We start from the raw sequence: 15154 nt of genomic DNA, 5'->3' as shown, positions 1-15154 counted from the left end.
GACACAGGGATGGTGACCAGAAAAGACTCCCCGATGACAAGAGCGTGTCATCTGAGGAGGAAAAGGCAGAGCTGGGGACTGAGAAAGACAAGGGAGCCCGATCGGGACGGACCCTCCTGTCCACGGTTCACTTGTTAAGTCATTTACGTTTCCAGTAATTTTCATAAGGTAGATCGTTTTGTCTCTTAACAAAAGGAACCACCTCAAATTTGAAGCTGACCTGGAAAATAAAATGGATTCTTACTTATCAGAGCCTATATGATTCTTGGCCAAACTGGATCCATTTGGCTCTTCATCTATTTATTTCTCTCTTTTTTATTAAATTTAAGGGGTTACTCTACCATATTTCTTTAAAAGTTCTATCACTGATCTAATAATAATACATATAAATTGATGAATCCAGGGTAAGAAAATGATCTTTGTATATTTCTAATATCTGTCCACAAGACCATTTCTAAAAAGAGGGATCTGACCAATTATGTTTTGTTGGACCTTATAGTTCCAGACACATATTCTCCTGCATCCGTGACTCCTACGCCATCAGCTGCTGCCAATGGTTCAGGCTTGGCTCTCCTTTCCTTCACTCTTCTCTACTTTTATATACACTAAATCATTAATTCATTAAGAATAATTAAATGAACACATTATTCATAAAATCCAAGGACAAAAACCACTGAATAACTCTCACATTTGTCTATAGAATTATTTCCCACATGGACTGATTCTTTCCCATTAATCAACTTCAATGTTGCCCATTATAGATTAATAACATAATATTTCGTATCACATTGATCATTGGGCCATTGTTACATTTTTATTACACTTTAATACGTTTTAATAATTCAATGATTACGTTTAAACAAATGACGCAATCCAAGAGGACAACTTAATGAACTTCATTATTTTCAATAAATGTTCATCTTTCATATCATTCTTATCTGCACACATTCGTGAATTAATGTATTGATTCACTAGTATTAAATTTTAAAACGGTATAATTCATAAAAATAAACAAGACTAAGAGGAACAAACATCCTGCATCTCCATATAGGATTATTAGCCACACTGACGATCGATCTCTTCTATTAGTTATCACCAGTGTTTCACATATGGATTAATAAAGATAATGCTTCAGGCCAATCTCATATTTATCATTCACGATACCCGGCGGGCGTCCTGGATTATATTTCACATTCTTAATGATACAATGAATATTCGAGAAAAAATTCTCAAAACATAAACTTTTTTCAATCGATTACTCACATTGGCCTCTCCTCAATACGCAAGGCGACTACCACAGAGCCCGTGGACGCGGAGGAAGCCCGCTCTGAGGGGTGCAGAACAGAGCGGATGAAAACATTGAGACCTTCTCTACATTGGTCCTTCGCCCCCTTATTTCATTTGCTATCTCTGTTTGCTGGTTCTATCATTGATCCATTGATATTGATAGAAATATACTAGAAATCCACGAATCCAAAATTAGAAGAACCGTAGGATCATTTGCAAGGTGAACCAGACTAGATGCCATTTGGGTTTGGACCTCAGACTTCCAGACACATAGCAATCATCGTGGGTGATTCATACGCCATCGGTCATCATCATCGGTCCAGCTTTGGGCCCCTCCCTCTTCGTGCCCACCTACAGTTGTTTGTATGTTAATTCATCAATCTACTAATAATTAAACTCAAAACTACAAGTTACAAAAGCTCGAGAACAAGAGCCTTAGAAAAATTCTCATTTTTCTTTAGAATCCTTGACAAATTAAACTTTACTAATCATCTTTATTATTTCAAAGATAGATGATTCAACATAATATTCATATATTTCCAACGTAATCATTGAACACAGTTGGATTGTGTTATATTGAATACTTTTTTAAAATACATACAGAAGATATCCTAAATAAACCACACAAGTCAGATGAGAACACTGACTATTACTCACGTTGGCTTCCAGGCGCCTACAGAGACATCGCTGGCCAGGGCGTAACGCTGAACTCAGCGAGGGGGTGTCCACCTAACGCATAGAAAGCAGAGGAGAGAACATGCTTGAGGTACTGTCTCTGTTGGTCCTTGCACCTACATTTCATTATTCAGTGATTAAGTTATGGATTAATTTGGGGGAATATATATTTATTTTTAAGAAAAAGAAACAACCTTAAATTTTCCACTAACCCCAATATTGGGCATTAATTATATTGTCTATAATTTGGTAGAGGTTCGCTGGACCTCAGAGTTCCAGAGCATTCATCATCAAAGACTCATACGCCACCAGTAGTCATCATTGGTCCGGCTTGGCCTTTTTTTAACCCAGATTCATTTACATTTGTTTATTAATTAACTCATCAATGTATATGATCTTAATAGAATAAATAACTATGAAGTACAACAAAACCTAGAGCATGAACCTTGACTAGTCCTACATCTGTCTATAGAATTATTTACTCCATCAATATATCTCTTTCATTAATCACCCTCAAAGTTTTATATAGGGTATTAATCAATACAATGTCACGTATCAATCCATATTTATCCATGGACCACGGTTGGCATTCTTTGGTTACAGTTCACAGCTTAAGAGTATATACACCCATGAAACTCACATTTGTTTCTATGCACCAAACACACAGGCAGCCAGACATCTTACAGCCGAACCACAGAGGGAGATGAAAAGGTGACACTTTATCTGCACTAACTTTGGCTTCTGCATTTAATTTCCTCAGCCACTTAAATATTTACCCCTTTCCAAAACTTAGAATACTTCACGCATTCCTATTTGTTGGCTTACACGCGTTTATTAGTTCCTTTGCTAATCGGTCTATGCTCAGAGTCAGCATCGATGAACACAGAACATGATCTCTGTACATTACTAACATCTGCACTGTGCTCATTCCCAGCACAGGGAACGGACCGGGTCTCTCATCGCGTTGGACCTCAGAGTTCCCGACGCACAGTATTCATCATCCAGGACGCACGCCACCAGTGGTCATCACTGGTCCAGAATTGGCCCCCTACCTCTCCATTGGTCTCTAACTTTCTTTATTGATTGATTCATCATTTCACTAATAATTGAATAAGTAACTGAATCACAGAAACTTAAGAGCAAGACCTTTAAGTATCCTTAACAGCCAGGTGATAATCTGTCAGCTTGATTATATCTTTTATTAATCATTCTTAATTTTGCAAATATTGATTAATCAACACAACGCTCATACGTCCTATGTTAATATGACATAATGACAATGTCATATGTATCATTGGACCATGCTTGGCCTTCTTGGAGTCTTTTAACAATAGAGTGAATATCCTTAAAAAACGACCCAGACAGGACAAGGATTCTGACTATACTCACATGGGTCTCCATGCCCCGAACACACACGGGCAACCAGAGAGCTCCTGACCATGAACGATGCTTAAGTCAGCAGGGAGCGATCATTCTGCGAGTATAAAGCAGAACAAATGACAAAAAGATTAAAATATTCTCTGCATGTATCCTGAATTCCAACTATCATTTTATTAGCCATTTAAGTCTGTATTAAATTGTCATATTTTTTTCTTTAGAGACCAACAACATTGAGTAAGACACAGACCAAAACAAGAACACAGGCTGTTATTCATAGTGTATATTTAACATTCCTTGCATTTTTAATATGTATTCATAGCATTTCTGACCTCACCATACATTTGCGTAACTGGACAATGTTTCCAGCTCTTTATTTATTCCTAGAATTGTATTATTTCCATTTATAACAAAACAAATTCCATGAAGACAAAAACTAGTAAATAAATCCTTGAATATTCCTAACATCTGTCCATAAGATTATTTCCAACAGAATCTATAGACTGCAGTTCTTATTGCGTGAAACCTCAGAGCAACAGGCACATAGTATTCAGTCTCCATGACGCACCCGCCACCCGGCACCGCCACTGGTCCAGACTGACTCTCATTGTCTTCAATCACGTCTACCTGTTTTTACTGATTAATTCACCCACTCACTAGTAATAATAAAATAAATGCCTAGGTCATAAAAACCTGCAACGGGATCCTTGAACATCTCTAATATTTCTCTACAGAATTCCTTCCCACTGGCGATATAGATACATCTATATCAAACCTATATCGTCAGTGGGAAGTTATTCTGTAGAGAGCATATAGCTCTTTCATTAGTTGACCGCAATGCTTGCTATAAAAATTAATCTAATACACTAACCCCATTTTGCTATTTAAATGTGACTAAACTGTGTCTTTGTCAAGGGAGGTTTAAATCAACTTTGACTCAGAATTAAAATTGAATAACACATTTCACTTTACTTAATTCAATAATTATCTATTAAAATGAATAAATGGTCTGGCTTTTGCCTCCTTCATTGACCACAGATGTGCTCGACTGGCCCACGAACAGCCTTCACTCATTTTATTTGTATATGTAGCTGTTTACTCCCTAAGAGTTAAATGCCCGTGACAAACCACCAGGTCAGAAGCAATTCCTTCGACTGTTACTTACTTAAGTTTCTACAGTCCTTTAACTGAATCATTGTGTGTCCGTTCTGTAGAGTGCAAAGCAAACATAGAAATAGGTAGTATTAGATGATTGATAGATAGATGATACATATAGATGATTCATAGATCAGCCTAGATTTGGATTTTTTAAATTGATCCAAGTCAATAATATTTGATTAAGAATAAACTTTAGAGCTTGTTACATATTAAAATTCTGAATGGCTTATTGATTGATTCAAGTATTAAATTTAATTGATATAATGAACACCTTTGAAACCAACACCAGACCAAAAATGAGAAGTCTAGCTATTAAACGTATTAGTTTATATGCCCATGCCAGGTAAGAGCTATTTTTTTTTTCTAAATGAATCTTGCCTGGAATGAATTAGGTTCATTTAAATTGCAGATTCTTAGCAATTGTTTATGGTTGTCCCATGATTGTGTGTGTATGTATGTATGCATGTATGTATGTATATAGTCATACATGGAGTCATTTGACTTCCATCTTTTAAAGAAATCACCCCAATGAGTCAGAAAGAGCAATTGGATCTGAATAAATATATTCTCAATCGCAAAAGTGTAAGAAACAGGTCTGTTTTCTTTACCTGGAGAGAAACTGTATAGAAATGTATTAATGGCTCTCCCAGGTTTCCTAACATAAACTCCTCATTGGTCCTTTCAAAAAATTGATTAAAATTTTAACGTATTCTTTTATACATTAATAATATCATTAACATTTGTGACTCCACACAAGAAAACATTAATGTTTGTCCATATGTTCATTAGGCACCAAGAAAAAAATGAGGTAACCTTTTCTGATCTCTTTAAATTAAAAAATAGCAAAGATCATTGAATTCATCATAACTGGTCATGTGACACATTCAGGATTGGTCTGTGTGTAAATCTACTCTCAATTATGCAGTGATTTAACCAATAATTAATTTAACTTGATGTTTGCCTTTCCCTATAAAACAAGAAATCAACCACCAAACCCAGAAAAATAACATGGGCCCTTACATCCATTTATCTAAATGCTCTTTACCCAAAGGGGTCAGCTTTAATCACTTTATTCATTTTACTGGAACTCGTGGCTTCGGAAATTTATTAACAATGATTTTTATATTATATATATTACATTACTGATGCTCATATTTGAGCCGGGAATAACCCATTTTCCCTATACTCATATGTTTCTAAATTTATTCATTCATTGATTTGGTGAAAACACAAAGCTCAGAGACAACAAACACCTGCATATCCAAAACCCCCAGCATAAGCTCCTGGGCCACTCAGATCTCAGAGAGGACTGTCATGGGAAAGGACCTCAGAGTCACAGGGTTTAATCAAAATCCTCGACTTCAGACACCCCAGGGCACTCATCATTGATCCAGCAAAACAACCTTTATCTCCCTTTATGCCTTTGCTTATTGACCCGTTCACCGATCCCCTAACAGTCCTGAAATCAATATTCATCACTTTTATAAAAGCCAACACTGAGATCCTTGACTGGGACCAGCGTCTGTCTATCGGCTCCGTCCCCATAAACTCGAGCTTTTCTCAATAGGCCAGGTCTCCCTTCGGGCCACCAGTGGGGTGCAGGGAGCAGCCAACGCGCTCGCTTCTCTCCGAACCCTTCCCACCGCCGCCTCCACCTGCCCCGGCCCGGCGCAGGCCGCCCGGGGGCTCGGGGGCCAGTGAATGTGCTGTCACTGGGCCCTCCAGGCGGTCCCCACAGCCACGGTAGCTACGGACTTCAAACGCGGCTGGTGCAACTGAGGGACGGAATTGAACATCCATTAGAATTTCATGATCTTCAGTGCAAACGCCATGCGCGGCTAAGGGCGACCGCGTGGGGAAGCGCAGCCCTCGAGCACGAGCGACCGACCGCAGCAGCCAGGAGCGGGGTTTGCTGACTCACATCAGCCCTTCCCCACGGACAGAGGCGCAGCCAAGCTCTTCTCGCCGGACAGGACTGAATGCCGCGTGCAGGTTCCGTCGCGAGGAGGCAGATTGTCAAAAGAACGAAATGCGTGAATTTAGATTTTTCAATAGTAGCCAGCTGTCCACCACTAGATTAATCATAAACATTGGTTTGTGTAACAGTTTCCTCATCAATCCTACAACCACACCCCTCTCATCGATGGATTTAACTTTTTTTAGTGTGAAATAAAGACCTTTGATCAACCACCCAACGTAAGAACTACAGCTAGGTTTAGTATCTGTCTATAGCGCCTAACAAACAGCGAAAAGGACATCTCTTTTTAACGGGGACAGGTTTTACAACATGAGATCATTTCACGAAACAATCTGAGCAATCACGCTATGCTCTCTTTCACGTATGTGTTGGTTAATTTATTCAGTGTTTTAATAACCGAAAGGATAATTTAACTATCTGCGCTGTTTTCCTAAAGAAAACGCAGAATGCTTTGCCAGCCAGTGTCCCCTCCACCTCTGTGTCTGAGCGCGGGGGCCCTGAGGAGCTTTCCGCGGGGATGCGACGCTCCCGAGCGGGCCCAGCGCGCGGCCACGGCCACGGAAGCCTAGAATGGGGCTGTTGTCGAAATTGAATTTTTTAGTGACTTTGAATTAAAATGTGACTAGATGCATTGAGAGAGTGGGGCTTGGGTTTTTTTAACTTAAGTGACTCCATGAGGTTGGCTCAGGAGGAATCGCGCCCCGGCCTACACCACATCTCTTCTCACTGCCCCGCTTTATAAATAAGGGGCTGAGATATAAAATTGTTCTTTCAGCCGCTTATATTAATAACACCAATATTATTGTAGCACCAAAAGAGAGTGGACAAGAGCAATGAGTGAAGCTAAATATATCCACTGGCTTATTATGAACAAAATGCATTTACATTTTTCTTTTTAAATAAAAATCAACAAACAAGGAGATTAGTAATCCCAATAATAATGTTTTTCAGTGTTCATAATCAGACCTTTTCCACGTTTCAGTAACTATCTAATCATTTGCATTTTATTGTTATTGATTATATGAAATGATTATATATTAAAATAATTTTATACTAATTCATTTATCAAAATTTGTTATTGATATTGAATTTGTTATATTAATGATTAATTATTATGCAATTATGTAAGTTTTGTCCCATTTTAAAATAAGACATGGAATCAGAAACTCGCTACCAACCCAGAAAACAACACTGATGTTCTCGTTTGTCTGCACCCAAAGTGGGAGCAGCCGCAAGTCTGCTTAATTTGAACTCAAAATTTCAGAAATGTTTTAACAATGACCCTTGGCTCACTGCTCCTTTCATAATTAAACAAGGTGTCATCCTCCTGTTTATTTATACTTTATTCACGTGTTAATTTACTTAAAATAATCTAATCCATATTCATGGACAAGCGATCAGGAACACACCCTTGAACTTCCCTGCTGTCCTCTGGAAGCACATTTCCCAGGATGCGGTGGACCTCAGAGTGACAGGCTGGGTATAATCAAAATATTTAATTCAGATGCCCCACGCACACTCATCATCGATCCAGGCTCGGTATTCTGTGCCTTCAGTTAATACATAGCTCTTGAGCTGTTCAGCGGGTTATTAATAACAAAACAATCGGTGTCCGTGAATTAGGAAATTAAGATCCAACTCCTTTGGGAGCACGCCTGTGAACCTACGCCTCCCACGGCGCTCGGGGGCACCCGGCTCGGGCCACGCACCCAGCGCCCACTTCCCTGCACCGTATCAATGCCATGCTTGGGCCTCTTTCGTTCAACTGCCATATTTTCAATACGGTGCAATGAAGTAGCATTTCATAGAAAACTAAGAAGAATGTTCCATTTTCTTATGTTTTCCCCTCAAGAGGTTCAGGGTCTATAACAACATCAGCGGAGCAGCATTTCACTCCACTGAGGCACAAACATCAAGTGGAACATTAAGATGTTCTGAGAAGGCCTGGAGTGCCCTTCACATCTGTGTCCTAATGGATTCATCCTAATTCTGAATCCATAACACACCCTCACCATCGACCAAGGCCCGGCCGGCCCTGCACCGTTCGAGTAAGTGGCCATTTAGTCTGCAGAGCATCGCAGAGCATGGCCACGCCCCGGGTAGGAACATGGGCTTGATTGCTACTTACATTGATCTCTCTTTACCCAAAGAGGGAAAAAGCAAGATCGTCAGCACGGGTAATAATTAAATCTGGTAGAGTGTGTTCATTCTGAGGAGTAAAAGACAAATTTTAAAAAGAATCAGTCCACGTTGAGGTATTTTAAAGGATCGATCATCAAAAGCCTCCCAACCTATTCTCAACATATGGAAAGGGAGAGCACTACCTCATATTTATTAACACGTGTAATTTTGTATTTTAAGTAACATAATGAACACCAGTGAATCTAGCTACAAACAAAAAATTACAGCAATTATTAGGACTATCTGTCTGGACTTGCTGCCCACATAGGTAAGAGCCAAGATCATCTTTTGTGTTGACCTTTCAGCAGAATCGAACACATGGGCGATTCCATTCATCGCACTATCTCACCAAAGGCCCAAGGTTAACCCTACTTAATATATTTATTCAGCCACTTGCTTGATTTCACTACTCTGGGGTAGGAAGACCATCTCTTCGTTTTTCTAAAAGAATTCTAGAAAGTATAAGCGACCGTCAAAACAGAACCAAAACGCTATTATTTGCCATTGTCTACATGCACCATTGGAAAGGCCTAGGAACTCTGTCTTCCTATAAGGATGAGTGTGTAGAAAAGGGTGAATCACTATGTTTACACCCAACTGCATGCTTCCCATGGATGTATTGTTGGCTGATTGAAATATAAACATATGCATTTGTTCATCTATAATTATACTTCAATGTATGAGAGCCCACCCACACTGCATAAGTACCTTGAATAATATTTACATATGTCCTTATGTCATTAGCCAAAAGAACGGCACACTGGTTCCTTTCACGTAGGTTTGCTTACACAAAATTGCATTAAAAGATAGCATTCATCATTACTGTGTTTGTATAAAACCGCCTCACCATTGCTCCATGCTCCCCCCATCAATTACAGAGTTTATTCAATCAACTATTTATGTAAATGTATTTCCCTTTCCTTAATAAAATGACCGACTGGCAATCTGCCTCAATACAGAACCAAAACATTGACTCTTAGCAGATGACCATATGCTCCTTACTCAGGTGGTAAGAGCCTTGGCTATTAATTTATTGGGAATGAGAATCTCAAAATTGTCTTAATAATTTCCCATGTTTCATTAAATGCCTTAAAAGTAGTGTACACGTGTCTCGTTTACTTTTCATTCGTTGATATATCTCTTTATTTGCAGATTAATTTTATTATAATGATGCAGTTCACACCTCAAACCACAAAGCCCAAGAAAAAGGTTCTGTGGGCTCGTTAGGGGCGAAGGGGGGTCTTGCTGCGGGGCCTAGGCGGTTCAGAGGGTTAATCGAAACACCTGCCTCAGGGGCCCCGTGACAGTCATCGCTGCTCCAGGCAGGGAACTTTTAAAAACTCACTACTTTTCTGAATCACAAATAATGGTACAATTAGGAAATTCTACAAACCAGACCCTTGGCTTTTAGGCTCTGTCGCATGGAGCTAATAAAGTCCGTGTCTGGGTCATGGCGCGGGGGGCCAGCATCGCCACATGCCACTCAGCGTCTTCCTGTGTGGCCCTCTGTCCCTGAACCTGCCCACGTGGCAAAGATGTTTCAGTGCAAGTCACGTGCCCCCAAAGAGTTACCCGCCCGCTCCACGCATGTGAGAACGCGGGAGACAACCCCGGTTGCATTAAACTGCTCCTCGAGGGGATCCACTAACTTCCCCCGTCTTGACAATGACCTCAGCTGCACTGATTTCGATTAAACATCACTTTTGGTTTATAACCCATTCCCTTCACTGGCCTGCGCTCGGAGTGTTGTATTTATTTCATGTAGGCAGCTTAGAATGATTACTTTAAATTTCTGAAGTTAACGCCCATGAGCAAACATTCCAAACGCAATGTAAACCAAGGGACTCATATATATTCGTCTTTACGCTCCCTGCTCACGATGACAATTTGGCTGTCCTCCAGCCACACTGGAGAGGAAACAGCAGAATTAGACTCGATTTCAATTTTTTTAAGGGTTTAACAACACACTTTGGGTAACAAACATACTTTGGCTCAAAAATGCAATTTTGAAATATTAATGTTATTAAATTCTTAATTTTAAATAATATAATAAACACTATCATGTCCGCCGCATACACAAAGATGAAGATCTATAATGAATCCGAATCTCCGCCCATATGAACATCCATCAATTGGGTGGCTACTTAATGGGCTACTGACTGACGCAAGCCCCTCCCCTTCCCTAATATGAGACGAAAATACAGCAAAGAGCAGAAAGGCCAAGTGCTGCCTGTCGGCCAGAGGCGCCGACTGCTCGCGCGAGGGGCCCGCACGCCGACCCCATCCCGAGCGCTGCGGGGCTCTCCCCGCCTCGGCCGCTCACAGACATGTCTGCGCCGCCTCACGCATCGACTCTCCCGAAACAACAAATCCATGGCCATGAATCACAAAAGCCCGGAACAAGTTTATTGAATTTCCCTAACTTCTACCATTAGGTCATTCCTGCAGGGACTATTGACTGGCTCTGCTTCCCTAATGGCCCCGAGTCGCAGGGGCCTCAATCAAAGGGGTGTGTTGCCCCCGATCCTGCACCAATGCCCATCATTGATCCCTCATGGCTCTCGGTGGCCTCGCGCATTTATGCCTTTTGGAACACATGCATCCATTCACAGATGCATGAATAATAATTATATAATCGATGAACTCTAATGACACAGAACCGCGAACGAAAACCTTAAACGCAACCAAGATCTGTTCCTTGGCCTTGTCACAGAGCAAACAGACCGAGCAGTGCCCAGAGCGAGCCTGCCTTGCACGCGGCGTCAGTCGGCTCCGTCATCGGCGCGGCCCCTTACTTAGGCCTGTGCCCACCTGCCTCCCGCGCTGGACTGGGCCGTTTATTAAAGGTGGTGTGAGCAGGGGCCACAGACCTGGCATCTCAGCCCACACAGGACAAACCCGACATCTGTCATCTTCAAGGATACTCTAGCCTGGGAGACTTAACAACTGAGATGGTGATCAGTGAAGGAGCACATTAGGCAAATGTGGCAAGAATTGCAGTGAGAAGCTAAACTGCTCTGAAAATATGCGCGAGGCCCTCTCCATGACTCTCCTGACGGTCCTCAGTGGGGCTGAGTCGAATGAATCATGTTTCAGTTCACGTGACATTGGAATCATGGGCTCATGACTGACATCCCTTAATTCCATATTATTATTTAGCTATCCACTTTACTGAAATAATTTTGTGGGCGCCCATGAATAACCCCCATCTATGCTTAGAATTGATGTTTACTTACTCCAGTCTTTACGGTCCTTAGTCCCAGAAGTGACAGCCAGGGTCCTCACCAGGAGAGAACGTTCATTCCATAAAGGAAAAAATTAGCCTATATTTAAAAATGAAGACAGAGTTAGCCTTTTTCAATTAAAATTTGTCAGAAAGGCTAGATTAATCATAAACCCTACCTCACATGACAAAGTCATCATTTTCCCAGCAATAGCAATCTTTTATTTACTTACTTAAATTATACTAATAAATAATATGAACACCATTGTTCAATACAAAATAAAAACTGTAACAATTAAAGACCTCTGACTTTACTTGCTACCTACATAGGGAGAGCCAAGATATCTTTCTATCTGTACAGAATGAGACATGTTGAATTTGATCATGGTAAAATTTCATCAATCCTAACTATGTGTATTTATCGGTTCATTCACTGGTTTATTTTATGATTCAGGAAATAATACCATGTTCTCATTTTTCTAAAGACCCAAAGTGGTTCAACACCATTTTACTGTAACTTGTAAAGTTCTAGGTCCACCTTTCAAGAAATCGCAGAGCCTAGAACTTTTCCTAGAATGTGTGTTGTTGGAAACCAGGATGAATCCATCGCTATCCTCACGTCAACACATGTTCATAATTGGTCTGTGGTTTGCTGACTGTTTAAAAGTAGATTAAGATATAAAATTATACCTCCTTTCTCTTATACGAAGACATTGGTATCTGTGATCTTATTTACTAGATAAAAACATGGAACACTGTTGTCAAGAATAATGGACTTCCTTCTGTTTTCATGTCTTAATAATCAGTAAAAAGGTTAATTGTGAGTTTTGTCATATAAAACATTCTTATCATTGGTCTCTGCACTTGGCTTTCAATTACGTGGCTATTGAACCAATTATTTATATGAGTAAATGTGTTTCCATTTCTTTAAATAAAACAATCAGTCAGCAACCCACCACCAATACAGAACAAAAACTCTGACTGTTCATATACAAATAACGATGAATATTCTCCTTTTGGAGGAAAAGGAGCCTTTGCCATTCAATCTTTGGAAGTCGAGTCTCTGCCAACTATTAATAATAATCCACGTTTCATTAAACTTCTTAATAGGTGACTGTCCTGTCTTATTCTATTCATTCATTAATACATTTTATTTAGTTTGGGGTCAATTTTATATGAAAAATGACAATCCATCCCCAGGAATCACAAAAGCCCAAGCACAAGGTAGCACGGAGTCATTCCGGTGGACCTCAGAGTTGCTTACGGGTTTAATCAAAACTCCTTCAGATACCCCATGGCAATCATCATCGGTCCGGCACGCCGGTTCCTTCAGGCTCTCGGTCAGTTACTCATTCACTGGCCCGAGAACAATACGTTCGTGAAATGCCGCGGTTAGTGGTTCCTCTGCCATAAAGCAGATAGACGAGCCTCCGCTTACAGTGGACCTCAGAGAACACGTCAATTTACATAATTTACATCCAAGCTTCACACAAAGCCACGTGTGTCCCCCCCCCCCGCCCTCCTGTGGCTTCCCTTCATTTAGTGAGCCCACGTCTGAAAGATGGGCCCGTGGGAAGTGGTGAAACCACCCTCTTAAATCCCGTCTCAAACGCCGAACCTGCCGTCGGCTACGGGCCGCCACACGCGTGGCTCTCAGCCAGGACGACACAATATGCAAACATCAAATGTAATATTCAATTGGTCTGAAAAATGAATGAAATGATGGTGGTTTTTAATTTCCTCAGTTGTCCCAAATTAGATTAAGTGTAATTTTTATTTCACGACATATTCCCATCACTGGTCCACAGTTAGGTTTTTTATTTCTATTACAGTGATTGATTCTTTTGCGGAACCACTAAGCGCTTGTGAACAAAACATTCCAACCAAGGGGGCATCTTTGAGTCTTACTTACTAGGGCTTTAATCCACAGAGCTAACTGCCAACATTTTATTTCTCAGAAAACGAAAAAGCTGCTGTCCTGTAGCAGTTCTGTGGATGACAAAGTAGAATTAACCTACATTTTAGTCTATGTGAATAAAGGGGAACTGGATAGTAATAAACTTTGGTACTTTTTCATTAATCCAGTATTTCCCCTTTGTTTTTAAATAATGTAATTGCCACTGCTGAATCTACATTAGAATAAGAACAATATCTACCAAAAAATCTTTACAGTTTAAGTTTTAACAGAATAAAAGATAATTGCAATGGACGTTACTTTTGCAATCTTGGTCACATTTAAATCCTTATTTTACATTCTCAATGCCTCATGCTTGATTTTATTTTATACATTCATTTATTCATTCACTTATTCACTTATTTAACTACTTACGGGAGATTTAGCCATGTGCTCATTACATTTAAGAAGTCAAATGGCTACACAGCCAGTAATCCAGGACAGAAATACTGTTCCATGCAATGAGCCACATGTCTCTTACCAAAAATGGGAGCACGCCAGGAATTTTTCTTTGTATAAACATCAGCAGTGAAAACCCAAATTAATCATTATCATTGTTTCCTTAATCATGGTACTCACTGATCTGTGCTTTGTTTTATTTTAAATAATTGTGATAGGACTTCATTCATTCATTCATTATAACACAACTTCAACATCTACGAATGCAAAGAGACTAGATATAAATCCTGAATGATACTAACATGTGTCTATCTACTTATTAGTCACAGAAGTAACTGAGTCAGTTTGGGGATTGTTATTAAAACTTGGTGAACACAATCTGATCAATTACAACACTTCCCATATGACACATTGTCAACATTTTTCCATAACTGCTTCTCATTCAATGACAAATATACTCAGACAAATATCCATTTATATAAATGTTTCACTGTTTCTTTTAAAAAATGGATGCAGCACAAGCAGTGAATGGAGGAAAATTTATAGCACTGAATGCATATATTAGAAAAAACCAGCTAAGTGTCAATTGCCAGATGAGTCCATAAATTGCGGTGTACATGCAGTAGAATATCTATCATTCAGCCTTAAAAAACCACACTGTCATTTGCAACAACATGGGTGAACCTGGAGGACATCTCACTAAGTGAAATAAGCCAGACACAGAAAGATAAATGCTGCATGATCTCTCTTATATGTGGAATCTAAAAAAAGTTGACTTCATTGAAGCAGACAGTACAATAGTGATTATCATGAATGGGAGGTGGAGAAAATAGGAAGATGTTTGTCAGGGATACAAAGTTGCTGTTATATAGAATGAATAAGTTCAGAGATCTAATGTACAGCATGATGACTATAGTTAATA

At 39.9% G+C, this 15154-nt stretch overlaps 1 long non-coding RNA gene across 1 annotated transcript; it reads right to left on the bottom strand.

Moving 5' to 3' along the window:
• Nucleotides 1-320: 320 nt before the first annotated feature.
• Nucleotides 321-14876, bottom strand: LOC308567610. Its single transcript, XR_014000349.1, has 8 exons — nucleotides 13792-14876; nucleotides 11893-11979; nucleotides 8604-8684; nucleotides 6419-6472; nucleotides 4505-4547; nucleotides 3352-3436; nucleotides 1945-2016; nucleotides 321-1327 (listed from the first exon to the last, which is right to left on the bottom strand). It is a non-coding gene; the product is annotated as an uncharacterized lncRNA (long non-coding RNA).
• Between the last annotated feature and the right edge of the window lie 278 nt (nucleotides 14877-15154).

Source organism: Miniopterus schreibersii, assembly GCF_964146895.1.
Source record: "Miniopterus schreibersii genome assembly, chromosome: 1".
Taxonomy (NCBI): domain Eukaryota; kingdom Metazoa; phylum Chordata; class Mammalia; order Chiroptera; family Miniopteridae; genus Miniopterus; species Miniopterus schreibersii.
This window is presented reverse-complemented; position numbering and strand designations above follow the sequence as displayed.